At 41.3% G+C, this 26616-nt stretch overlaps 1 protein-coding gene and 1 long non-coding RNA gene across 4 annotated transcripts in view; both read right to left on the bottom strand.

The window, feature by feature from the left end:
* Positions 1-26616, bottom strand: part of pde2a (phosphodiesterase 2A) — a 187297-nt gene that overhangs the window by 78143 nt on the left and 82538 nt on the right. The gene's annotated exons all lie outside the window — the stretch shown is intronic.
* Positions 18201-20488, bottom strand: LOC143421933 (uncharacterized). Of its 2 annotated transcripts, none has more exons than XR_013101533.1 (3): positions 20432-20488; positions 19057-19155; positions 18201-18744 (listed from the first exon to the last, which is right to left on the bottom strand). It is a non-coding gene; the product is annotated as an uncharacterized LOC143421933 (long non-coding RNA). The 2 variants fall into 2 exon arrangements; XR_013101534.1 differs by having other exon boundaries at positions 20327-20447.

Here is a 26616-nt window from a genome sequence, read left to right as displayed (position 1 = left end):
TACTGGGCCATTGCAGCACCTTCATTCTTTGCTTTATCAGCCATCATCTTGTAGATTTGCTGCTGCTGTGCTTGGGATCAGTGTCCTAGCTCCTGGACAGGCCTAGCTCTGCACATTTGACTCTAGAATACAGAGGAGTTCATGGTCGACTCAATGGCAGCAAGATGCCCAGTTCTTGTGGCCACAGAATAAGCCTAAATCATCATTCCTCCACCACCGTGCTTAACAGTTGGTATAAGGTGTTTGTGCTGATATGCTCCGCATTATGTCCATAAACATAACAGTTGTTCAGATACAACTCTGCAAACGTAAGCAGTGCTTTCTTTGTACTTTTTAAAGAAAAAATGGCTTCGAAATGTGACTCTTCGGGCTGTTTGCATTTTTTCTGACCTTGGGGTCAATTTGGTGAGACGTCCACCTGGAAGATTGTGGCATAAAACACATCTGATTGCTCCAAACGTGCAAACTCTGAAAACATCTGCTTTTTTTAGAGGTGCTCACACTTGGCGATGATCAGTAAATCAGTTGCATTTGATTAGCAGCACCTGGCTGTTGCTGACCCTCTTAATTCCTATGGAAACAGTACCAGTGTGTCTGCTAAAAGTCACAGTGTAATGTCATTGACATTATGATCAAAGGACTATTTGTAAAACAGTATCTGCTCACATAAACTATTGATGTAGTAGTTACAATTTCCATGCGTTTAGGTGGGAATAGATATTTGTAGTTAGTTGCAGTTATACCGATTTATTTATCATCTCAAGAAAACTTTTGGTGTTATTTTCCCACAATCCCTCATCCAAACTCTTCTAACAGACATACAGCTGTTGTACGATGTTTAGAAATCCTCTTTTTCTCCAAACCTTTGGGTTCATTTAACTTCTTCTGTAGAGAACATGGCCCCCCAAAAGCAGTTAAATGAACCTAAGCAAAACCTCATCATCCGTCTTTTTACGTTTCTTCCCAAAACAGCTGAATCTCACCAGGATCACCCAGCGAGGGCACATCATGGTGTGCTACAGAGTGAGACTTGCAGAGATAACAGAAAGCACAGCTGAGGAGACGAAGTGACGTCTCACAGGAGATGAAGAGGAGAAAGATTGGCAGGTAGAAGAGGGTCAATAATGTTAAGACAATGGATGAGATCAAATGGCTCATCTTTGTCTTTGACGGATCCACACATTCAAATTAATACCCACTGTATCTCTCTCTCTCTCTCTCTCTCTCTCACTCACACACACACACACACACACACACACACCAGTGCTCTGCATCACTTATCCCTCTTTTCGAGCGCTAACTGATAATTTGGCTCTGTCATTTCCATGGTAACACAGAACTGGATTGCCTGTGCAGGCATTTCGACATGTCTAAATATACTCGCTCACACACGCACGAACACATACGTGTTGCCTCAGATAAAGCCATGCAGAGAGCTATGACTAAATGCAAAGAGTTTTCGCTGTTAGTGTGCACGTGTTGCTCACGCTGTGATGAAATAAAAGTGATTGCACAGATGCACGTGCATCCGTTTCAGGGACAAAAGTCAAGTCTCCCTGTAATGTAAATCATTTTAAAGGTTAGTCGAGTAGCAGTAATGGTAAGGCTGAGTCTCCAGTCAATGTAATGTCCTCTAAAGAGATGGAAACTGGACTCTGTGTGTGTGTGTGTGTGTGTGTGTGTGTGTGTGTGTGTGTGTGTGTGTGTCTTTGAGCAGGCAGTATCAGTGGTGTCTTATTAGGAAAGGTCATTTTCTTTTTTGTCATACAGACAGGTTTCCCCAGCTAAGAGTCAAATCTGGAAGGTTCAGTGTTTCTTCCAGCGTGTCCTGCAAAATGTGTCCAGCTTTTCTGCATAATTTTCCTCACTGAGCTGAAACTACTGAAGACGTTGTTGTTTTAGCCTCTAAAACCACTTTTACCAACCAGTCAATAATACGGAGCAGCCCTTCGTATATACAGCTGCATCATGTAGGTCTATTTTATTCTAATTGGATAAAACAGAAGCACGCAGAGAGAAATGGGCATGTGACAACATGACATTCAGCAGTAACAATACATCACCTCCTCTATTGTCCTTTTTTTTGTCTGTCCTCTGTACATAACCCCGACCTTTTTCTCTGTCTCTGTCTTTGACTTTAAGTTCGATGACTTGAATTAAACAGTCAATCTAATCCTGGAGGGAGCGGTATAACCTCTCCTCTGTTCCCATTTCTCCTCCCTTACTACCTTAACTGAATACCAAACAGGAAAGATGCAGACTTTGTAAACAATTTAACCTGCAGTTAGCTCTGTATTACTACAAAGTTAATATATCGGTATGCTGTAGAGGACGCCGTGAAGAAAAAGGCAGCAATAGATGTGCAGTAAGTACAGTTTCCTACACTGCAACCAGTGAGTGAGAGAAGCAAGGTGGAAAGGAAGTTGTGCACCCTGCGTCACAAAATAATGATTGCCCGAAAGGCAATTTCAATTTCTGCTTTCACTTCAAGTCTTCGATGCATAAAATGTGCATTAAATGAATCAGTCTCACCAACTTCCTGTTTTGCTTACAGCTTGAAACAGTTTGAGACGGTTTCTTGGTTACAGGGACTGAGACTGATAATTGGAAAGTTAAGATGCTAGATCCAGGCAATTTTAATCCTGTAACGATTACTCTGAGCTGTCTGGGTAGTGTCGGTGACATTTTTCTTATTTGGATTGGAGGAAATCTATAACAAAGCATTAATGATAGATAGATAGATAGATAGATAGATAGATAGATAGATAGATAGATAGATAGATAGATAGATAGATAGATAGATAGATAGATAGATAGATAGATAGATAGATAGATAGATAGATAGATAGATAGATAGATAGATAGATAGATAGATAGATAGATAATGGCAATATTCATCTTACTCTCACATGACCTTCCAATAAGCCAATAAGCCATATACGTATACAAAAGCATTCATAGCTACACAGTGATATGCATGCATACAACAAATATCTGCAATTATACATCTGTAACACACGATACTTTACCACTACTGAATGTAGAGAAAGTTAGGATCTTAGGCTTATGGCCTCTAGGAATCGACTAAGGAGCGAATGACACACAGCTAAAAGAACAGTCAACATTTATTCAAAACAAAACCAAAAACAGTCATTCAACAGTTCACAACAGTTCCAATTGTCCATATTTGTCAGTCTGTGTATTCAGTTTTAGAGTTCAGAGTTCAGTGTTCAGAGTTCTTTTCAGTCTTTTCAGTTCAGGTGTGTGAGTGTGTGTGTATAGTGTTAATGTTAGTAGTACTACCCGGGTAGTGTATTGTTCTGAGATCTCATAAGCTTATCTGTCAAGAAGTAACGCAGTTGTCACTTCTAAGTAGGCTGGAAATCTTTCCTGCATCGCAGCTGGGGATCCGGAATCCTGGCTCACAACTTTAGACTCCAACAAAAAAACCAACCTGCACAGGGCAGTGAACATATTTTACATGAATATCATATAACAACTTAATCAACACTAGTGACCAAATGTCTCTCACTCTTTGTATATAACGACTTAATGCAATCAATAATAAAATTAATCAAAGAACCTTAAAACAATTTCCACATCATACAAATTTAACTCAAATCTCATATTTTGTGAACAGCAGTCACATCAATCCAATGAATTGAGAGAATGTACATTACTGATGCACGAGGAAAGTGCAAAACGTGGTCGCAGTACTATTTAGCCAAAGACTGCTCATATTTATCATCTCATTACAATAAATAAAACTTACCTACTAGCTTCCAAAGAAATATTTCCGATTGGCTTAAAACATTCACAAGTGAAGAAATAAAAAGATAATACAGCACTTAAAAGGAACACATGAAATTTACATTATACTGAGCTAACGATTAGCTTGCTATGCTAGCGCAGTTAGTCAACTCACCGGAAATGAACAAAAAACACAAAAACAGAGGTACATCAGCATCAACAAAAAGTGTCCGCGTTTCCCAACAAGCGGAAAAGTAAAATCCAATTTGTGTCTTCACACACAATCCTTGTTCAAGAAAAAGGTTAAGGAAAAACTCTGTGAGTAGCTCCGACCAGCATACGTAGCCTTAGCGCTATTCTCCTTCTCTATAGTTCTCAACTCAAGTTCACAAGCACTAAACAATCTCATAGTGCCACCTACTGACATTCTTGGGGAACAGCAGTTCATTTTCATGAGGCAGATTTTAGGTGGGTTACATCCCTCCCCCCCTAAATGGGCATGCATCCCTGCATGACAGCAGTCACTTTAAATGGTTTTTACTCTACCAACACATGGGGAAGGGTTTGAGTCAAGGGCATGTGAAAAAACCTGATCAAGACTGTTTAAAAGAGAATGCATCACTAATGTTAAGGGATTTCCCAAGGTGTTGTAGGTTAGTCTGCTAGGTTCAGTCCTGTTCCTAGTTGACCGCCTGATTTCTCTTGTTTCTGGAGGTTTTTCATCTTTAGCAACTTCTGCCTCCAATCCATATCTATCACTCCCCTCTTTTCCATCCGACAACCCGGTTGTTTCAGTTTGGTACTGCTCCTGAGTTACGTCAATAACCTTTTCCAAAGGTTCAACATCATTTTCTGTAGCTGAATCTATATCAGCACATGAATCATGAACAGATGAATATTCCTCATTAACAATAACACCTGTTTCTTTCATTGGAGGGTCATTTCCAATGTCATTTCCACTAGAACCTTGAAGTGAACCATCGCCCTCATCCAGCTCCACGGGTGCAGAATGAAACTCCTTTACTGCAGGGTTTAGATCAGACTCGTCCCGGTCCACACTTTGTTCTGACACAGACTCAGTTGCTTTGGGGATTTCACTGACAGTAATGAAAGCCGGGTAATTGACTTCTTCGTAAACTACTGGAAAGTCATAATCCACAATGTCATTATCACCCAGATAATGATAGTCTCCTTCAACTTCAGAAAATGGATTCTCTTTGGAGGTGTCGCCTTTGGGTGTCTCTTTCTCTTGGCTTCCATGACTGGGTTCGATTGGCGCTGAGCATGACAGAAACCCACACGGTAACAGTAAGTCTCTATGCAGTGTCCTCTCAGGCCCATCTGACTTGAGTGGAGCAACAACATATACAGGAGAGTCATTGAGCTGTTTTACAACTTTGTAGACCGTCTGACTCCATCTGTCAGCTAGTTTGTGTTTCCCTCGTATTCCAACATTCTTGACAAGAACACGATCTCCAACCTCCAAGGTGGATTCTCTCACTTTTAGATCATATCTTGACTTATTGTGTAGGGCAGCTTTCTCGCTATGTTCCACAGCAAGTTTGTAACTTTCCTGTAGGCTTTCCCTGAGCTTCTTCACATATTCACTGTGAGTTACACTGTCCTGCCTACTCACATTAAGTCCAAAAGCCACATCAATTGGAAGATTTGGCTGTCTCCCAAACATGAGCTGATAGGGTGAATACCCAGTTGTGTCATTTTTTGTGCAATTGTAGGCGTGAGCCAATGGCTGCACATGATCACGCCATTTTAGTTTGTCGTCTTCTTGGAGTGTTCCAAGCATCCCTAGCAGTGTACGGTTAAACCGTTCTACTGGATTACCACGGGGATGATAGGGGGTTGTTCTTGATTTTTTTATGCCTAACATTTGGCATAAGTTTTTGATGACTGCAGATTCAAAATTACGGCCCTGATCACTATGCAACCGCTCTGGTATGCCATAGTGAATGATGAATTTGTCCCACAGGGCCTTGGCAACGGTCTTTTCCTTCTGGTCTGGAGTTGGCACTGCAACAGCAAACTTCGTAAAGTGATCCGTTATCACCAGAATATTCTTTGTTCCTCGGCTATCAGGTTCTAGAGACAAATAGTCCATGCACACCAACTCAAGTGGTCGACTGGTTTTAATATTTACCAGTGGGGCAGATTTCTCAGCTCTAGCCTTGCGGCGGATGCACCTTTCACATGTTCTGATTTTCATTTCAACATCTAGGAACATTCGGGGCCAAAAGAAACGTGTTCTCACAAGGTCAACAGTTCTTTCCAATCCCATGTGACCTACTGCATCATGAAGACTTTCAAGAGCTACTTCCCTGTACTCCTTCGGAAGCACTAGTTGAAAAAGAGTCTGGCCCTGGCTCACTCGTTTCCGGTACAAGACATTATCTATTAGGGACAACTGATCCTGTACTCTTAACATGAGTTGGACTTCCCTTTCCTCCTTTTGCCTAAGACGATAGGAAAGGCGTTTTCCTGTATGGACAAGGTCTATGACTCTGCTTATTATAGGGTCACGCCTTTGTTCTGCAGCCCAATCTTGTTGGGAGAGTTGAGGAAGAGTGCTAGTACCAGTCAGAATGTCGGCTTGAACAAACTCGTCAGGTATCGCACTTGCATCCACTGCCAAACACTCCACTGCAGCAGGTAAGTAGTGGCAGTAGTGGTAAGTAGTGTCAGGAGATATGTGTACTTGGTGCTTCTCGCATACAGCTTTTAGAGCATCCTTTGGAAATGTTGCACTATTTCCCTCTTCCGTAAACTTTGCAATGAATTGCTTTACTCTCTCATCCTCAGCAGTTGTACTGTCATCAGTTTCAACAGAAACATGCGGCCGTCTCGATAATCCATCCGCATCCTGATTTCTTTTTCCGGCTCTGTACTGTATGTTGAAATTGAAATTCGACAAAGCAGCAAGCCATCGATGTCCAGTTGCATCAAGTTTAGCAGATGTTAACACGTAGGTCAGTGGGTTATTGTCAGTCATGACAGTGAAGTCAGCTCCATACAAATAATCAGCAAACTTGTCAGTAACTGCCCACTTCAACGCAAGAAATTCAAGTTTGTGAGTGGGGTACCTTCTTTCACAGTTAGACAGCCCTCTGCTAGCATAGGCAATGACTCTTAACCGACCATCTTCTTCCTGGTATAGGGCTGCACCAAGTCCATGTGAACTGGCATCGGTGTGTAAAACATAGGCTTTTCTGGGGTCAGCAAACCCAAGCACTGGTGCAGATGTCAACTTCTCAATGAGGGTCGTGAAAGCTTCCTCACATGAGGGAGTCCATTTCTCATTAAAAGGACTGTTCAAGTCGCCGTTTGACGGTGATTTGTGGTGTTTCAGCTTCCTGGCAGGGACATAACCAGCTGTCAAATCATTCAATGGCCTAGCAATTTTAGAATAGTCTTTGACAAACCTGCGATAATAGCCAGTGAAGCCTAAAAATGACTTCAGTTCTGACAGGTTTGTGGGTCGGGGCCATGTGGTGAGGGCAGATATTTTATCAGGATCAGTCTTCACTCCCTGTTCTGAGACAATGTGTCCTAAATACCTCACTGACTTTTGGAAAAAGTGACATTTCTCAGGTGAAAGTTTGAGACCAAATTCTTTTAGTCTGTTCAGAACTCGCAGGAGCCTTTCTTCATGTTCCTCCAAAGTATTGGAGAACACTATAAGATCATCAAGAAAGACCAGTACTTCCTTGAGGTTCATGGAGCCCATGCATTTCTCCATAACTCTTTGAAAAGTGCTTGGAGCATTAGTGACTCCTTGGGGCATCCTGTTGAATTCCCAAAACCCCATGGGTGTGACAAAAGCCGTCTTGTGTTTATCCTCTTCTTCCACCTCTACCTGGTAATATCCAGACTTTAAATCCATAACAGAAAACCATTTGGATCCTGACAGAGCTGTAAATGCCTCTTCTATATTGGGCAAGGCATAAGCGTCTTTGATCGTCTGGTTGTTCAACTTTCTGTAATCCACACAAAGGCGGATCTGCCCATTTTTCTTTTTCACAACTACAATTGGTGAAGCAAATGGACTCTCGGACTCTCTAATAATGTTGCTGTTGCACAGCTGCTCCAAATGAAGGCGGACAGCTTCATAATCAGAGGGATGAATGGGCCTTGGCCTTTGTTTAAAAGGCGTTGGATCAGAGAGCCGAATCTTATGTCTCACCACTGTGGTGTGACCATAATCAAGTTCACCCCTAGCAAAAACATCAGACACGGAATTCAGCTTCTCGGCGATCCTGTCTTTCCACTCGTTTGACAGGGGTGAGTCACCAAAATCGAACTGGATTTTGTCACTTGGTTGTACTTCGTGGGTGGTGTAACACTGAGCATGTTTCTGCTCTGAACTTCCAGTTCGATTCATACATTCAGACCTCGCAGGAGAAACTGAAAGTGGGACAGATATCGCTGCCAAAGGACGGTGAGCTGGCAGAATGATATCATGCGTTGTCTCATTTTTTAGGAGAATGGGAACTTTGAAGGATGTCTGTCGTGGCTTTGACATTACATAGCTGGAAAATATCAAGCCACCTGGTAGGCTGGACTGGCTGTGGGGTTCGACTAGAAGAGTGGATCCAGGGCCTGCACAGACATTTCTGACACGACCATTTAAGGCTATTTTCTGACCAGCTGGAATTACTAAGTTGGTTTTACATTGTGACTTGACTGTCCCCACAAAACTATCAGTTTTTGTTTTACTTCTGTAGATAGCATGCAAATGTCTAATGAGAGGGGCGTAAGCACAATGCTCAGGAATGGTCATTTGCTCATTGAAGTCCTCATACAAGACGTCAAGGGCATTTGTACCAATGAGGACTGGAATTTCCGAATTTGCTCTGTGATCTGGGACAATTAAAGCTAGAATAGTTACAACTTTGTCCTTCCCCGTGAAACTCTGTGGGAAAGTGATGTCAACTTCAATGTACCCAAGATAAGGGACAATTTGGCCTGCAGCACCTTCAACCTCTAACAGATCATTTAATGGCAAAAGAGGATGAGAAGGTAAGTGGGTCAACTGAAATGATTTTGAAATTGTGGTAACCTGAGACCCTGAATCAATGAGGCAACCATGTGATAGTTCCCCAATCTTAACCTCTGCAAGAGATCTTGATCCAACTAATCTATTTGGAAGGTGATTCGGAATGGATTCAGCATGTTGTTGTTTACTTTGACATCTCTGTTCTGACTTGGGACTATTGTGAATGTTCTTGGTTCCCGTATGTCCCCTTACCGGAACCTGCTCCAGTTTAAAGCTTGACCCTGCTGCTGGGCTTTCCATTCTTCCTGTCTGGCTTTTAGTTCTTTGTACTTTTGATCAACCACAGCCTTGTTTATAGCATTTTCACAGTTCCTGGCTATGTGGCCGTCTTCACCGCACCTAAAACAGAACCAAGCCTTGGGCTCAGCTCTCACTTGGGTTCGTGGTGGAATTTGGTGTACCAGAGTTTCAATTACAGGTACGGGTGGCTCTTGTGTTGTTTCCATTGCTTTAACTTGTCGCTTTCTTTGCTTTTTAGATGGTTTTGTCATCAGTTGCAATTGCAGTTCTGCAACCTGCTTCTTTAGACTCTCAGTTTCAGAGATATAGGCCTGCAATACACTTGCACTTGGGTCAGTGTGATGTGGGAAGTCAGGGACAGAATGCATGTGTGCAATTGGTTTTATCTTGGTAGGCCCAAAATGACGTTGCATCCGGTCCAGCTTAGAAGCCCTTCTGTCCTCTTCAGTCCTCAGCTCTAGCAGAAGCTCTGCAAACTCAGGCGTGGTCTCTTTCTTTAGTTCCAGTTGCAGGACCAAGTTATGGTCCCAGCAACCCCGTTTGAACTGCTTTAGCAAATGTCGACTTGCATCTGCTGGAATCACACCATTCCTGCTTACAGCAGTGTTAAGGAGAGCTTGCAGCCTCTGTAGGTAATCAGAAGCTTTCTCACCTGGATTTTGATTTGTGTTCAGGAACCTTGCAAATATCTCCTCACCATCCTCCACAAGACCATATGCAGAATCTAACAGCCTGACATATTCTCGTGGATGTGCTGAATAACCAAGTTGCTTCACAACATCTGATGCTGGGGGAAGAAGACTCTCTAGTATTTTCCTCCGCTGAATGTCAACTGGAGTGCCATCATTGAACATTAGTTCAACATGTAAACACCACGTTTCAAAATCCACTTCTCCGGGGGGTTTTGGCACACGGCCTGAGAATGAGCGTAACCATTTGGATTGGCCATGTGTAGCGACAGAGTCATTTCTGATTACATGTTCCACTACTATACGCTGTATCTCTGGTGGGTTTGTTACTTCATCTGTCACCACTGGAAGTCTGGTTGGAGTAGTCTTTGGTTTAACAACTCTACAAGTCTGAGATTTAGTTGAATGGGTGACTGGCTGGGATGTAAGGGGCCGTCTGTGGTTGTACTTTAACTTTGCTGTCTTTATCAAGGGTGTAGTACTGTGGTCAGAATAACTGTCAACACTTTCATCACTTGAGTCAGCCAAAACAGGGTCTGGAGTTTGATGGAGTGCTGGCATTTCAATGCGACTAGCCTGCCATTTTACATTCTTGTTGGTCACATTTTCAATCTCAAGGGGAAAATCTGACTCGTTATCCCCCATTGTAATCTCTGACTCAAACTCAGCAATAACAGTTTCCCCACAATCTGGTTGTGCATTTGGGACCCTCAGAATCCTTGTTACCACCCCATACTTCTCTAAGGAAGCAATAATATCAGCATCAGAATCGAAACTAGTAACTCCAGTAATACTGATGGACCGTTTAAAATCCACCCCGTAATTCTGTACCAAATCCATCTCTTTTCAATGTTGTCTTAGTTGAAAGCTTATCACAATAAATCACAATCTCAAAATTAACTATGCTATTGCAGAATGCTGTAATTTCAATATTAGCTGTGTCTTAATCGCTCCTGGCTGGCTCGCCACGAAAAGGTACTATGTAACACACGATACTTTACCACTACTGAATGTAGAGAAAGTTAGGATCTTAGGCTTATGGCCTCTAGGAATCGACTAAGGAGCGAATGACACACAGCTAAAAGAACAGTCAACATTTATTCAAAACAAAACCAAAAACAGTCATTCAACAGTTCACAACAGTTCCAATTGTCCATATTTGTCAGTCTGTGTATTCAGTTTTAGAGTTCAGAGTTCAGTGTTCAGAGTTCTTTTCAGTCTTTTCAGTTCAGGTGTGTGAGTGTGTGTGTATAGTGTTAATGTTAGTAGTACTACCCGGGTAGTGTATTGTTCTGAGATCTCATAAGCTTATCTGTCAAGAAGTAACGCAGTTGTCACTTCTAAGTAGGCTGGAAATCTTTCCTGCATCGCAGCTGGGGATCCGGAATCCTGGCTCACAACTTTAGACTCCAACAAAAAAACCAACCTGCACAGGGCAGTGAACATATTTTACATGAATATCATATAACAACTTAATCAACACTAGTGACCAAATGTCTCTCACTCTTTGTATATAACGACTTAATGCAATCAATAATAAAATTAATCAAAGAACCTTAAAACAATTTCCACATCATACAAATTTAACTCAAATCTCATATTTTGTGAACAGCAGTCACATCAATCCAATGAATTGAGAGAATGTACATTACTGATGCACGAGGAAAGTGCAAAACGTGGTCGCAGTACTATTTAGCCAAAGACTGCTCATATTTATCATCTCATTACAATAAATAAAACTTACCTACTAGCTTCCAAAGAAATATTTCCGATTGGCTTAAAACATTCACAAGTGAAGAAATAAAAAGATAATACAGCACTTAAAAGGAACACATGAAATTTACATTATACTGAGCTAACGATTAGCTTGCTATGCTAGCGCAGTTAGTCAACTCACCGGAAATGAACAAAAAACACAAAAACAGAGGTACATCAGCATCAACAAAAAGTGTCCGCGTTTCCCAACAAGCGGAAAAGTAAAATCCAATTTGTGTCTTCACACACAATCCTTGTTCAAGAAAAAGGTTAAGGAAAAACTCTGTGAGTAGCTCCGACCAGCATACGTAGCCTTAGCGCTATTCTCCTTCTCTATAGTTCTCAACTCAAGTTCACAAGCACTAAACAATCTCATAGTGCCACCTACTGACATTCTTGGGGAACAGCAGTTCATTTTCATGAGGCAGATTTTAGGTGGGTTACACATCTATGCATGCATTCACCTATACTATACACACCTGTACCCTTAGATTCACCCACACCAACACTTAACCACATTACATAGTCTTCATCTCAGGTTTAATCAATAATCACGACACCTGTTAGTGGGTAGGATATATTAGGGAGCAAATTGCCAAAAAAAGGTTAATGCCAGGGGTCAGAATACATAGTGGATTGCAGTTTGTTGCAAATAGGCGTAGGCTCAGATCAGTCAGGGTGCTCATGCTGACCCTGTCCACCAGCAACAATAGGCACTTGGGCATCACAACTGGACCCCGGAGCCATGGTGGGCTGGTCTGATCCACAAAGAAAAAATGGTTCAAGGTCAAGGTCAAGGTCAAGGTCAGATTTATTTATATAGCACATTTCCAACAGCCGATGCTGCACAAAGTGCTTAACAATAACAATAAAATTAAAAACTACAGTGTAATACAATAATAACAATAGAAACAATAAAATAGAAGAATTGAAACAATACTAACTAATTCAGATAAATCCAAAATGCTTGGGTCATAATGTGTTAAAAGCCAGAGCGTAAAAGTGTGTCTTTAGTAAAGATTCAGGAATGGTTTGATGAGCACAACCATGAGTTTGAGGTGCTGACTTGACCTCCAAATCCTCCAGATCTCAATTCAAACAAACAGGTCAGATCCATGGAGTCCCCACCTCCTAACCTAAGGACGTAAAGGATCTGTTGCTAACATCTTGATTCCAGATACCACAAAAGGGAGCCCAACACAATATTAAGCAGGTGTGCATAATGTTATGCCGTATATAACAAAACAATAAAAGCTACACAAGCCAATGAATGCTGAATATACACATAAATTCACGTGTCAAGCTGAGGAGAAATCGCTATCATATCAGTTGTTTATTGAGTTTGCATGATGAAGGTATCGCCACTGGAAAATAGGGACAATTTAAGAGCAACCTGACACAGTGTCATTAGTCATGTTCTCACTACTCCATGCACTGGTGTGTGTGAGTGTGTGTGTGTGTGTGTGTGACAGGCAGCAGCTGTGGCGTCTGTTAGCGCTGCCTATGATTAAATCATAAATAATTAAAGCTTTGAAAGAGACAGAGGGCGAGGAAGAAGGAGAGAGGAAGAAAGAGGAAGAAGGAAGACAGGAGTAAGTGTAATTACAATCTCTATGCGGTTTTCATTTGATTGTTGAAACAAGTGCAGAGCTAATGTATTTGTGCAGGCTTACCGTACACCTTCTTTCTGTATTTCTTTCTTTCTTTTCTCTTATCTTTCTTTCTTGCTTTCAAGCAAATTAAATGTTGGCTAATCCTCCTGGCAAAGACCGAGGTGATTGAGCACGTGCAACTACAAACATGCAACGAAGTGGAAGGAAATTTGACAAACCCAACGTTTCTGTTTGCTTTTTGTTTTTCTCCTTGGGCAACCAGAAAAGCTGTTTTCCGTGGCACCGCTCAGCTTGCAGGTACGCTGTCTTCATTAAATCACAGAAACACTTTGGTAGGTGAATCGCTGGCACATCTGTGCTCTAATGGAGCCTGGGCCAGTCAAAACCACAGCGAAAGCATAAAAGTAAGCAGTTGTGTAACAGTGACCCCCTTCATGTCTCTCTATTCCCTCACCTCCCACACGAGCACTTCATCTAAGTAACATGCGTCACAGCTTTGGATGGAGCAGATATTTTATCCAATATACGAAGCATCAGCAGTCATCTTTTTTTTTTCCTTTCCCACTCATGCAACACTTCTCTCTCCTTCCCTCTGCATTTGTCATCTATTGCTCGTCTTTCTTGTTGCATTTCCTTATTTCTCTTCGCGTACAAGTGGCTCTCTATTTCTTTTGAGACCTCTGTCTCATCTCGATGCTTCGCTGACTGAGCAGAAAGCCAACGTGTGGGAACATTACCCTTTCTTTTCACTTTCCCACCTACTGTGCCGCACCTTTACTCCCTTTTCCTCTCCTCAGTCTTCCGCTCTCCATTTCTTCTTTTTCAACTCACCTCATTGTCTCCTTATTTCATTCCTATAGCTGCGACTACTTCTAAGGTGTGCAATTATTCCTGCAGTAGAGTCTTACACGTACTTGAACCAGTGTGTGTGACTGTGTGAATACTTACGCATATACTAGACATGCCCTTAATTTAAAAGATGCACACATTGTTTGGCAGCAAAATGCTAAACTTTAAGGTTAGACAGTTCTGCACAGAGGTGATCATTTAATACATGCCCAGTGATGGCAATGGTAAATGGACTGGTTCTTATATAGCTCAAAGCACTTTATATACCTTGCCTCATTCACCCATACAAGCACTTGTTTTCTATGCCTAAGTGCTTTCTATCTAACACTACGATGGATGCACCAGAGAGCAACCTGGGCTTAAGTATCTTCCCCAAGGATTCTTGGGCATGCAAACAACCAAAGTAGTCAGTAGTCAGGGATCAAATCCTCAACCCTCTGATTAGCAGATGACCTGTAGTACCAACGTTGCTCTTTAGTAGCGGCATAAGCATCAGATTGGCCATCATGCACTGACACTGGACATAAACGGCCTCAGTGCGGCCAAATCTCCAGGAGTTTTTATTTTTGTTGTTTATTGAATGAAAGTTTTGTTGAAGAAGAGTTAAATACCACAGAAATTTGCATCTCTGGGCTGACAGACACAAAGCTAACGAATCTTGTGCGATTTTATACTACTTGAGGAAAAAAGAAAAAGGACAAAACAAATGGAGCAAACAAAGCAAACTGTCACAGCAAAGCAGGTAAAAACCCTCTTAGAGACATTACAAGATCTGAGATTGTTTTCAAGCACTCCAAACAAAGAGTGAAGCGACAAAAAGACGCTGCTACTTAGATCATCGAGTTGCTTTATTGAGCCACCGGTTTCGTGCCTATTGCACCCCCATGACCATGCATCAAGACAAACACCAACGCGACATGCCTTATCTGTCAGATTGGGAGTTTGGGGGATACAAGTTATCTCCCCTGGACCCAGACTTAGAAATATATCACCGAGTGCTTCATCTCCCTGCTGCTGATAAAGATGGAAGATACAGGAAAAAGTAATCGAGGCCCAATAGTTCTGACATGAGGAGTCACGGGGGAGCAAAGCCGGAGGTAAAACTTTGCCTGTTTCAATCTTGCAGACAGACATTACAAGCTGCTCCCCGAGGAGTGCCATTTTATGCTTGCCTTGGTTTGTAAGAGACAGAAAAGGGGAAAACAACACAGGAAGAAAAGGGAAAGCAAAGCTGGTATTCAAGCACAAGAGGAAAGAGAAACTTCAGAATCACAGTCATGTTTGCATGCCATGGTCCATTAGTTACAAGTTTAATGGACCAGCATGCTTGCAGCTACAAGTTTTTGGATTGCTTTTTACACCTTTCAGGTACCTGTCGGTCAGCACCTGTGAAAATTCCTTAATAAAACCTTCAGAGGTGCAATTACATGACTTCTATTTGGGGGCAGGGGGCAACATGTTGAGCAAAAATGTAACTTGAAGTGAGTCAAAATACAAATTTGAGTATGAAAAAACTGTAACAAGAACCTGGGTTGATATGAAGAGTCAGACCTGGGTTAATATAAGGTGTAGCCAAGCTAAGAATGAGATAATAGGCCTTTTCACAGAAGAGATGTGACATGTCACAGTGGGAGATAAGGAAATTAACTGCTTCAGTTACAGGATCCTGGTGGTTTTCATGCTGACTTGTTCACACATGAACAGGACAAAGTACTTATTAGAGTTTCACGTATTTATTTAGAATATCTTTGCTTTTCTACTAAAACAAAAAGCCTACCATCAGGGGTGAAAGTGGGATTTAGCAGGTGGGGGAAGCCAGATGCTTCTTGAAAGAATCAAAAGAGTCAAGACAGCGCAAAAATGGAGGCAAGGCATTCCACAATCGGGGGACCAAAGCTCTAAACAATTTATCCCCTCTGGTCTTAAAATAAGTTTGTGGGACCATTAACAGCCTTTGACTGGAAGATCTCATACTGTGAGAAGACATGGGTTTAGACAGATTAATGAAAAAAAGACACAAGCAGATGTTACGTGAGTTATACGGCTGATTTCCACTGAATCTAATCAGCCTAAATTCAATTTGACGTCTGCTACCCTTGATGTGACCTCACATTGACCATGAACACCATGGTTTGCCCTGCACCAGTCCACATAGTTAATTTTTGTAAACTTCATCAAAGTACTGCAAACTAACCAGTTTAGCCTGCACTAAACTGCAACAAAATTAGTATACTTCAATTTGTCTTACAAGACGTTTCACCAAAACCATAAATCCTCAGATCAGCACATTGTGTACTAATTAGCATTTGATTAAAAACTCTATAAACTCAACTCTTCAACATTTTACACTGTATTTATGTAACAAGATTACATAGAAAATGTACCTAATTAAATTGGTCAAAGTAGCATTTTGAGCATTTTTTAGTATACTTTTTAAAGTAACCTCTCACTTTCCTCCCCTTCCCTCATTCTTACTTCATTCACCCTCTCTCAGTGTCGCACACTGAGATTTTGTTTTACAGTAAGTGTATATTTAGCTCACAGACCCATTTTGTGAGAAACTGCACAGAAAACAGTTTTTGTTGATATTGTCTGAGTTATTTTAAAAGCTGCTTTTAAAAACCACCTGCCACTTAAAATAAAACAGGCAATTTATGCTCCTGTGCAATGCTAGATAGTGCCGTGACCACAACTTTTTACATCTGCTCCACGAACGCGTCACAGGGATGAAAGAAAATAAGGGATGCGTTGAAGGTGTAAGCAGGTGTGGGATGCCATTATTTTCTTATTACTGAGCAAGTATCTCCATGCTGTCACTGGAAACAACATCAGGCTGCAGCACATGAAATAATAACTAATTGAACAGTAATATGCATTAACCTGCCAATCAGATTTAATTACTCATTAACTGAAGGTGCGTTAACACCTGCCTATGGCAGATGAATAATCTAAAGAAACTAAACAACCAACATATCTAGTAGAGCAAGTAGCAAGTAGAGCTATGGGGCATTTTTTTTGCCTTGCTTGCCAGAATTTGATTTATTACTTTAATTATTTTAATTTGATGTAGGTTATGAGTATACATGTAGGGATGATGAATACCAATAAGACACAATGTTAAATTGCAAAATATTTTGGTATGTTGGCTGCAGCTGTGTTGTTTTCTTGGAGCCAGAAGTTGCCTTATAAGGAAGTGATAATTAGCTAACGCTATAGCAAACGTGATTAGCAAGGTGAATCCATAAATGGGTGTGAGAGCAATCCACAGATAAAAATTTGAGCTCATTAGCGCTGCGACTAACAAAATACTAACATTTCACTCACTAAAACTGAAGCACAAACTTCAGCAATCTATAATTCTGAGTCAGTTATTCTATTAAAAAAGGCTCCAAAAGGCCCTGACAGCAGGCACACAATGAAGAGGTCCAGTTAAATGACTAAAAGTCGGCAGTGACTGTCTGTTTGTGTAAACACCTGCCACGCCCATAACTCAATAATCCAGGTGGATGAGCTATAAAAAAAATCAACCTATTCAAAATTGTCGTTAGGTGGGAAACTGTTTTTTACCAGGCTGTAAAAATGCTTTTTAATGCTGCGAAGGTGGACATTTTCACACGTCCAGGGGAGTCCAGGGGGACTGATTTGCTTTTGGAGCCATCCTCAAGTGGCACCCAGAGGACCAGCAGTTACTTCCACATTCAGCTCTGGAGGTTTCCCCTTGGTTGGCAGCAGACCCCTTGGGTTAGGATTGGGTCTTTTTTTCCTGGTGTATCCCAAGCCCGCTCAGTTAAATTGAAATCTGGGGAATTTCTATTTCATGATAACAGGCAGTGGTGCTGTCACTAAGGTCGCGTACGTGTGCAAAAATTTGGAAGAGGTGAAAGTAAAAGTCACATGAATGGCATGGACAAAGGTTCGTCAGCTGAAATGTGACTAATCCATAAATGTTTTTCACTTGGCTTGTTGGTGAACTGTATGTGAACAAAAAACACTTTTTCTGATGTCTATTCATAAAATATCATAAGTCAAGCTTCTAAAGTTTATGGGACATTTGTTGGAGACATGCCAGTATCATCTGCTTAGAGCAAAGTTCACTAAAAAGAGAAGAACCAGTCTTTTAAGCTTTGAAGAACGTAAATTGCATGTTGTCTTTGCACTTCGTGACATAAAATGCCAAAGACCACCTTGATGTTCCTTTACAGGCAGGCATTTATATTCACAAACACGATACACTGGATATAAAACATCATTCGAGGGACTTGCAGTTCACTTTGCACAAGCCACATCTCTTTTGTCTTATTTGCGTCACTTCTTTGTATTAACTGCAGATAAACTTTACAAGGAGAAATCAGTAAAGGATAATGGATTTTCTTATTTTACCTGATTCAACTGTTTGATCATTCAAAGGGAAATGTTTCCGATAAATCAGAACTTTAAAGTACATCCACATTTCCACAGCTCATTACTTTGATTATGACATCTCTGTAATATGAAAAACCTCGGTAATGTAACTTCGAGAGGTTTTAAAATCACTTCTGTTGCTGCTTCTTTTTGTCTATCAAAACGTAGCTCCGCATTTATGTTTTCTTCGCTTCGCTTCCTCTCCTCCTCCCATTCTCTTTTCTTCCTATTTGCCATCTGTCTCTCCATCTTCTCGCTTTGCCGTCCTCCCTCTGCCGCTGAGAACAGATCTGACTTAATGTGGCAAAAAGGGGGAGGATTGCTGGACCTCCCTCGCCAGACTGGCAGAGTCCACTGCTGCTAAAGACCTCAATTAGCCCTAGCAAAACAAATACCCGCACAGGGACACTTGGATTCATTTAGAGGGACATTCAGTATGCAGTGTGAATATACTTTTACAGAATGTAGGTTACACAAGTGCACATGAATATAGCGTTGTCTGCAATGCTCCGGGCACTGTCACAGTGCACGCTTACATGCGAGGAGTCGGTATATATTTGTGTTCATGTGTTCTGCCCTCCCTGCATGTGTGAGTTTCATTTTGCTTTTTTTCTCTTTTTTCTAGACTGTTTATTTGTCCACTTATAAAAAAAAAAGTGTTGTTGTGTGTTGGTGTGTGTCTTTTTATAACCTCTGTGTATCGCTAGAGAATTCCTTCACACCCTCGGCCCGACAGATGCTGTGGCAGCGACTGTTGCGCTGCGCCTCGCTCTCTCTCTTGGCCTTCAACCTACTCATACACAAACACAGCCACAATATACTGCACTGTTACACTTACACAAGCACACACACACCTCATTTGTGCCTCATAATTCATCGAGCCATAGCCAGAGGGATAAACTGGGGATTGAGTAGGAGTCAGGGGGAAAGAAAGGGATAAGGAGAAGGAGAAAATGGAGTGAGGTTATTAAGAGCAGATGTATTTACTGATATATATAATTGCCACCTGAGGTTAGACTTTATTGATCTGCCCTCCTGTAGCTCCGTTTCCTTCCTCCCCTCCTCCCCTTTCCCCCTCTTTCCCTCTCTTCCACGCTGTCTGTTTGAGTTGTGGTGTCAGATCTCTCATCCATATTCAGTGCTGAGGCCATCTGTGTGTCTCCAATATGCATGGACCAGCCTGGTGGAGAATCACTGCCAAGCTCGCAGCCATCCAGTGTTAAAAGAGAATGCCGGTGTCATTTTGAGTCAACCTACAGCCCGTTTACTTCCATCTATGCATTTTGCAGTGCACGTCACTTTGAATTACTCGTATTCTGCTGCTTTTGTTCAAACCCAGCTTGAAATGACTGTAACGCCCCTCCACCCTCGCCCCCTACCCCACCCACCAGCTGAGGAAGATGCCCTGAAACGAGATGTGACAAAATCTGCAAAGCGACATGCGATTTCTTCAAGGACACTTGCGTCAGACGGTCGCGTTGTGTCACAGAGGACTGCAGTGATCAGTTTTGTCCACTTCCCTTGTTTACGAGATGTCACCCCTGCAGCATCTTTCATTCAGACAAATAAATATTGTTTGGTGTGGCGGGAGCTTTCTCATTGCTTGTGTAGATATGAAAGCTACTCAGAAGCAGGAAGAAGAGAAAACTATAAACTGCAGGCTTTTTGTTGATCTGGATGGTGGAGCCGGTTAGAAGGCTCTCACTGACGAATCCACAGTAAAACACCTTCTGAGAGAAAGAAAACAAGCCCTGATGGCTCCAGCGATTTTGACTGTGCGTGTGTAATGAGTGCTCTTACGACCTCAACATCTGGCATTAAATCACGCACTTTAGTGAACCCTTAGAATAACCTCGCTTCACCTTTTTTCTGTGTCATCCCATTCTCAAGGCAGATGCACACACATCACACACATACATATCCCACAAAACAGTAGCAGAACAGATGCCTGAATGCAATACCTCATGGGATTATGTGTGCTATTTTCTAAAAAATCCAGAGAAAAAAAAAAGAGCGTTTCTAGCGTGCTTCTATCCTTCTTCACCAACTGCATTTCCACTCCTCACCTCAGGAAACTCTTCGCTTTTACTCCGTCCCTCTTCGCTCTTTCTCTTATTTCTCCCTCGATTTCTCTCCATCACTGTGCCTGTTCAACACGTACCCACTCTTCTTGTTATGAAGCCAATTAGTGTAACTGAAATAGTTTCCATGGCGACAGAGGTGCTAATAATAACAGACACCCCCACAGCAAGGGCTGCTGAAGAACATGCATGGCTCATACACATATATGTGAGCTTGCACACAAGGACACGGACACACACATCTCCGCAAACACGCGACACGAAGAGGAACATGCAACACATGATCGACTAACAAAGACGAGCCTCTTGCATGTAGCGGCTGTATCGCTCTTGAGCAGTGTCCAGTCAGTGTGTAGTGCAACACTGACAGTGGCAGGTGGTTTAATCTCTGATGCTAAGTTGACTTGACGTCGAGCATGGGAAAATGTTTACTTCTAATTTAACATTTGTAGCAGGGCCTCTCTTCACAGGCTCTTGATTTAATTTGATAAGGCAGGAAAAAAGAACACTGTTTGATTGATAAAGCTTCTAGAAAAGGCAAAAGAAAAACAAGAAAAGTGCAAGAATTTGAAAACAGACAGCCCTCCTAACCCTCTACTCGGTGCTGTCTTTACATCCTCACTAGACAGCGATAAAACCAGTGAGGTACAATGCTATGTTCTACTGGGAAACTGTACATCCTGGTTTTAATGTGGCTATTGTTTCAAAACGCACCTGCATTGGCGCTTGGAGTTTTGAGTTGTGGACTGTTAGATTTATCCAGCGTTCTCTTTTTGGTTCCTACTTTATTTATCGGTCACTGTTTCTTCTTGGTGTGGGTTCTTCAGTATTTTGAAACTTAACTTATAGCTCTGAGTTTTTGGTTACACGTTATGAGGTTTGTTGTTTGGTTTTCTTGAAATTCCTGTTTTATTTTGGAGGTCTCTTGCCTCTTCCTTTGTCGTCCCATTGCCCCAGGTGGAGGAGTTTGAGTATCTCAGGGTCTTTATCACAAGCTATAGGAGGGTGGAGAAGGAGACTAGTGGCAGATGGATCAGCTGTGTCTTTTTACCCTCATTTGTCCACTCTAACTAATTACCACCTTCATCTACTTAAAGCCCCAGCTTGCCTATATTCATTAAGAAGTTTTGATAGTGTTGCAGATGAATTTATATGTTTCTCATGTGTAAGGATTGCTGACAATAATCTTTCCCCCCCAATCTTCCACGTTACTTCCTGTAGATTTTTCTCTTCATACAACTTTATTTTACTCACTGAATTGGTCTGAAAACATCACTGATTGTCCAAAATGACTGAAAATACCTTAAAACAGTTCCCAGGGCTCTACATCCCACTCACTGAACATATTTAAGCTCGGCAACGACAGCCTGCGAGGGCGGCTGTGGCTCTGGAGGTCGAGAGGGTAGTCTACCAATCAGAAGATGGGTGGTTTGATCCCCGGCTACTCCAGCTTGTATGAAGTGCCTTTGAGCAAGATATTGAATCTTAACGTATGCATCCATTAGAGAGTTTGTGTGTGTGTGCTCGGTAGGATAAAAGTGGAGAATTAGTGAAAGTCACTAGTGGTAAAAAGGGATTCAGTTAGAGTAGAAAAGCGCATATGAGGGTCAGTCCACAAACTGAATTTGTCACTGAATCAAACTGATCAAGTTGCCTCTCATTTCCTGTTAAAAAGTGCGGACGTGCACATACACACACTTGAACTAATGTCTCGCTGCAGGCTGCACAGTCTGTGCCTAGCTGAAAAGAAATTAACTGGTCAATAATCAGTATTTGTTCTCCAAAGGGCATTTTAGATAAATGTACAAAAAGCCAAGTGTTTTAATGCCATTGTGAAGCTCATTATGCATTCTTGGCAGGAGTGCTGACTGAGAACATGTCTGATGTCTGGTATGGTAAAGTTTTCTTCTCACTGCTTTGCTCTGCTGCTTTCAGCTTTTGCTCTTTTGCTTCTAAAAGATAAGTAGAAAATAAGCACGCAATAGAAACAGATATTTCAGTAATTGGCTCTTTAGGAAAAACAGTCAAACATCTCTGCTGTCACCTCCTGTGGAAATTTACACTACATTGCAAAAAAAGGAAAAACCCCGCGGGGGGATATTTCATGTCGGTCTGTGGGGGAACTGAAAAGATGTGACCAATCGCCTCAATTTTCAACGGAGGATAAAATCTCTGTTATGCTCCAGCGCTCGTTCAGACTTTTCTTTGGCCAATTCCATTCACAATAAGAACAACGAACACTTTGTTGAACATGCTAATGAGAATTTAATATCAGCTGAGTCCGTTTTATCGAGCCGGCTTCAGAGGCACGTCGCTAAAATCCCATTTCTGTGATATCACTATTAAGCAGTGACTCACCTAGGCACTCTTTTCATTTCAGTGCTATTCCGAGTGTGGGGATCTGTAAGGCTTTAAAAGATATTGATCTAAAAAAGTCACCTAGCCCTGACAGCTTGGAACCCAATCTTTTAAAGGTTGCCGTCGTTTATATTGCCGAATGAACCCCTAGTATTTTTAACCAGTCTTCAAACCAATTTCTTTTTCAAACAGACTGGAGCTGCCTCCGTGATCCTCCGATTATTAAACAGACCCATCACATCACAGAAAAATTTCCCCCATTTCCAATCCCTGATGGGTTTATCAAATGTAGAATTAATTTGTAGTTTGAAGCTGAGTGAAAATGAATTTATAATTTAGCACCAAACCTGGGGGGGAGGGGGGGGGGGCACTTTTTAATGACAGCAACGGATTTCACTGCTTTGTTTGGATATGCATATTTTGCAGTATTTGTTTTGTTCAGTGACTTTAATTTTATAGATTGGTTTAGTAGCTTTCCTGTAAGTAATTACATAGAAAGTCAGATATTAAGCGTTATGGATAAAACTGAGATCTGAAAAGCTTGTTCTGTTTTTATTGCCAGTGTTTAGAAATCAGGAGGAACATGTCGTTTTTAAGCATAAGCAGGTATTGTCTTTCAGACTTTACACAATATTCAAGGGCAAGGACTCAGCTGAAAGAGTGTTGACATAAGTCTTTGCTTTTTAGCTGCATTTTACAGGTGCAGAGGTGGTCAGTTTGTAATGTGAAGCCTAAGAATTCTAACTTTTATATTCTTTTTTTAAAAAAATCACTTTTACCATCTCTTTGAGATTTTCAGTCTATTGTACTTCTGATCAAACAGAATCGAAGGCTCAAAAATAGTTTCTCAAATATCCACCTGAGGCTGCCTCCAACCTCAATGTCCAACTTAAGAACATGCAGCTAATTCACCACCTCACTTTTTTATTCTTTTTTTTGCTACATATTGATTTGTTGGGGAAGAAAAACCACAAATGTGCCGTATAAAGTTTGAAAAGGACAAAAATCAATGATTGTTGCACACAGGCTAAAAACTACCTATTCTTCCCCAGGGAAATGAATCTGAGCAAATAGTGCTACCTGGAGCCGTGCTCCTGCAATTTCATCATATGTCATTGCTTGATCTTCTCCACTGTATACTCTCTAAAGAGGCAAGTGATTGAAAAAAAATGCATCTGAAAAGCCATTTTCTCTGCTGAGCATCTCTGAGATATCTACAGACGAACGCTGAAGAGGCAAGACTGGTTAAAAGCGAAAATGAGAGAGGATTGGTGCTGAGGGACAGACGGAGCGACAGAGTAAGGAAAAATGATGGTTTGGAATAAAGACGGGAATTGATAAAAGCAAAGGAAACGTATTAGGTGAGAGGCCGAGAGCCTTTTATTGTTCTCTGATGCTGTGCATAAATGCCATCATCAACAAATAGAGTGCTTTTAAATTGGCTTGACTTGAAAGTGCGTAGTAGAGAGAAGGGGAGAAAAAAAAGAGAGAAAAATAAAGGTGGTCTTCTGAGGAGTGAATGACGCACAGAGCTGACTGGGACCAGAGTGACAGGGCAGCAAATAGACATCTCTCACCTTATCTCAACTTTGCTTTACTCAACTTTAATAAAAAATACATAAATAAATAAACTTTTCTGACCAAGTGTTAGACCTGTAATCACAATACAGGTCCTAATAAATAGGTTATTTAACAGGACTTTGATGTGAATGAAGTTCCTGGCTTAACTTTTCGCAGTATTAGTGCATCTGCACAGCTGGAATACAGATGTGCCATGGCACATGGCGGATGGATCCACCAAACCAAATCAGTGAAGCAGGCATAGTTTAAAAGATGGATATAGCTTCTGGGTCTGAAAAGTGAAGCCAGTGCAAGAGTGTCTTAAACTTGTTTTATCTGAAGGCCTCCAGAGGGCGATAGCTGTGGCTGTAAAAAAGTTTATCCACCCAACTTCTTCCAGTTATCCATTTACTGGCCACGCAGATGTTGAAGCCTATCCCAGCTCTCAGAGGGTAAGAAGCAGGGTACACCCTGGACAGGTCACCAACCTGTTGTAGAGCTAACTACATAGAAACATCTACATCTGTAAATTTAGAATTAGTAACTAACTTAACCCCATGCAAACTCCAATCAGAGAGGTCCCACAATGGATTCAAACCCAGGACCATCTTGTTGTGAGGCAACAGTGCTAACAACTGGACTTAATTTGATAGAAGAGCTTGGTCACTTGTTTTGGCTGATAATTATGTCTATTTTTATAAATCTTGGTCACAGGATGTTTCAAAATAGAGGATTACTTTTCGGTCAAACCTTTCGTCACATCCAGTTTTTTTTAAAACGTAAACTTACTTGCTGACGCTGGAAATGCTCATGTTGAGGCTTCAAAACAGGACTTCACAAACCAGTCAAAAAAGTTTTGGTAGCTACATCCATCTTTAATTGTCTACCGGAGCAGGACACAACAAGTTAATCTGAGCAGAATAAGGCTTGGTCATAAATTGTCCAGCATCTCTTTTTCGCCTGAGTGAGTGCAGGATTTAAAGGCAGCACAAAGCTTTTCAAAGGCTCAGTAGATTTGTGATGGCATGTCCTGACACTCACTGCAAGGCCTGTCACATCCTGTATTATACTGTATGCTAAACGTGGTGCAACAGGAGCATACGTTGAATAAATTCATAAAATTGATGATCTCAAGCAGCCAGTATGTTTTACAACAGTATCTGACCTCTCTAATGTTGTCTAACACAAGCTAAAGTTAGCAGTATTTGATAATGTAAGCTAACGCTATAAGCTGTAGAATGATGAGAGTGGATGGAATCAAGCAAAGCTCACTCAAGGATGGAAACTGAAATTTGTACCAACTTAGTCCAACCTGTTATTCCTCGTTGGGCTGGTGGTCTCAAAATTTAATAGCAGTTGCTTTAGCTTAGCTGGCTCCTTCATCTATTGAGCTCTTCTGCTGGCAAATCTTGACCATTACAAATCAATTTAAGCCTCTTTGGAAATCAGGTAAAATGAAAAGGGTCAACATTACACTGAGGAGAGTACACAATATACCCAATATACTCAGAGCCACTGCACTTCCACCAATATGATAGCAGAGCTGCAGTGGTGACAGTCTGAGGAAATTGTATGAATCATATTTTGAGGAAGACTCTCTTGACAGCTCTGCAGCAACTTGGGCTTAGACACACAGCAGAAGCAGATTTACTACAACAAACACACTCAGTGTGGCTTCCACATGGCAAAGAAGGCTCTTCAACGTCGATAAAGTCAGCTTACAGTGCGAAGACACCTAGCGAGTGAAAATAAGCCTAGGGCCGTCAAAGTAAAATCAGTTTACAGCAAAAAACTTTTCCACATGATTTGACTTGAATCAGCCAGTTTGATTGTTCCTTATCTGCTGGTTTAAGCTGAAACGCCAAATCTGATTTTAAGTAACAAAATGGGGAAAAAATGCCTTCACTAATGAAATGTTATTTTAGTCTTTCTCATTAGGACTAGTAGTCTAAGGTGGAACAATCTACAGCAGTTATATAAATCTGTCTATATTTGCTGTGTGCACAACATTTTCACTTAGAGGTAGATTGTATTCTGTGATTTGTGTTTTCCTCATCACATAAAAAGATGTCGTCCAGGAAAAAAAATATGTGAAGAAACTGTCAGTAATACACAATGTTGGAAGAATAAACTCTGCTAGTGGTCATTACTGAAATGTCATTGCAAATTGCTGGTCTGCTCCTTCAAAAGTTACTTCAATTATAATCAGCTCGAAATTAAGTAGGTTATAACGGACTTAAAAGGTGAGAAGT

The sequence above is a fragment of the Maylandia zebra genome, linkage group LG14 (assembly GCF_041146795.1).
Source record: "Maylandia zebra isolate NMK-2024a linkage group LG14, Mzebra_GT3a, whole genome shotgun sequence".
NCBI lineage: Eukaryota > Metazoa > Chordata > Actinopteri > Cichliformes > Cichlidae > Maylandia > Maylandia zebra.
The sequence above is the reverse complement of the archived record's forward strand: the minus strand, read 5'-3'. Positions and strand labels throughout refer to the sequence as shown.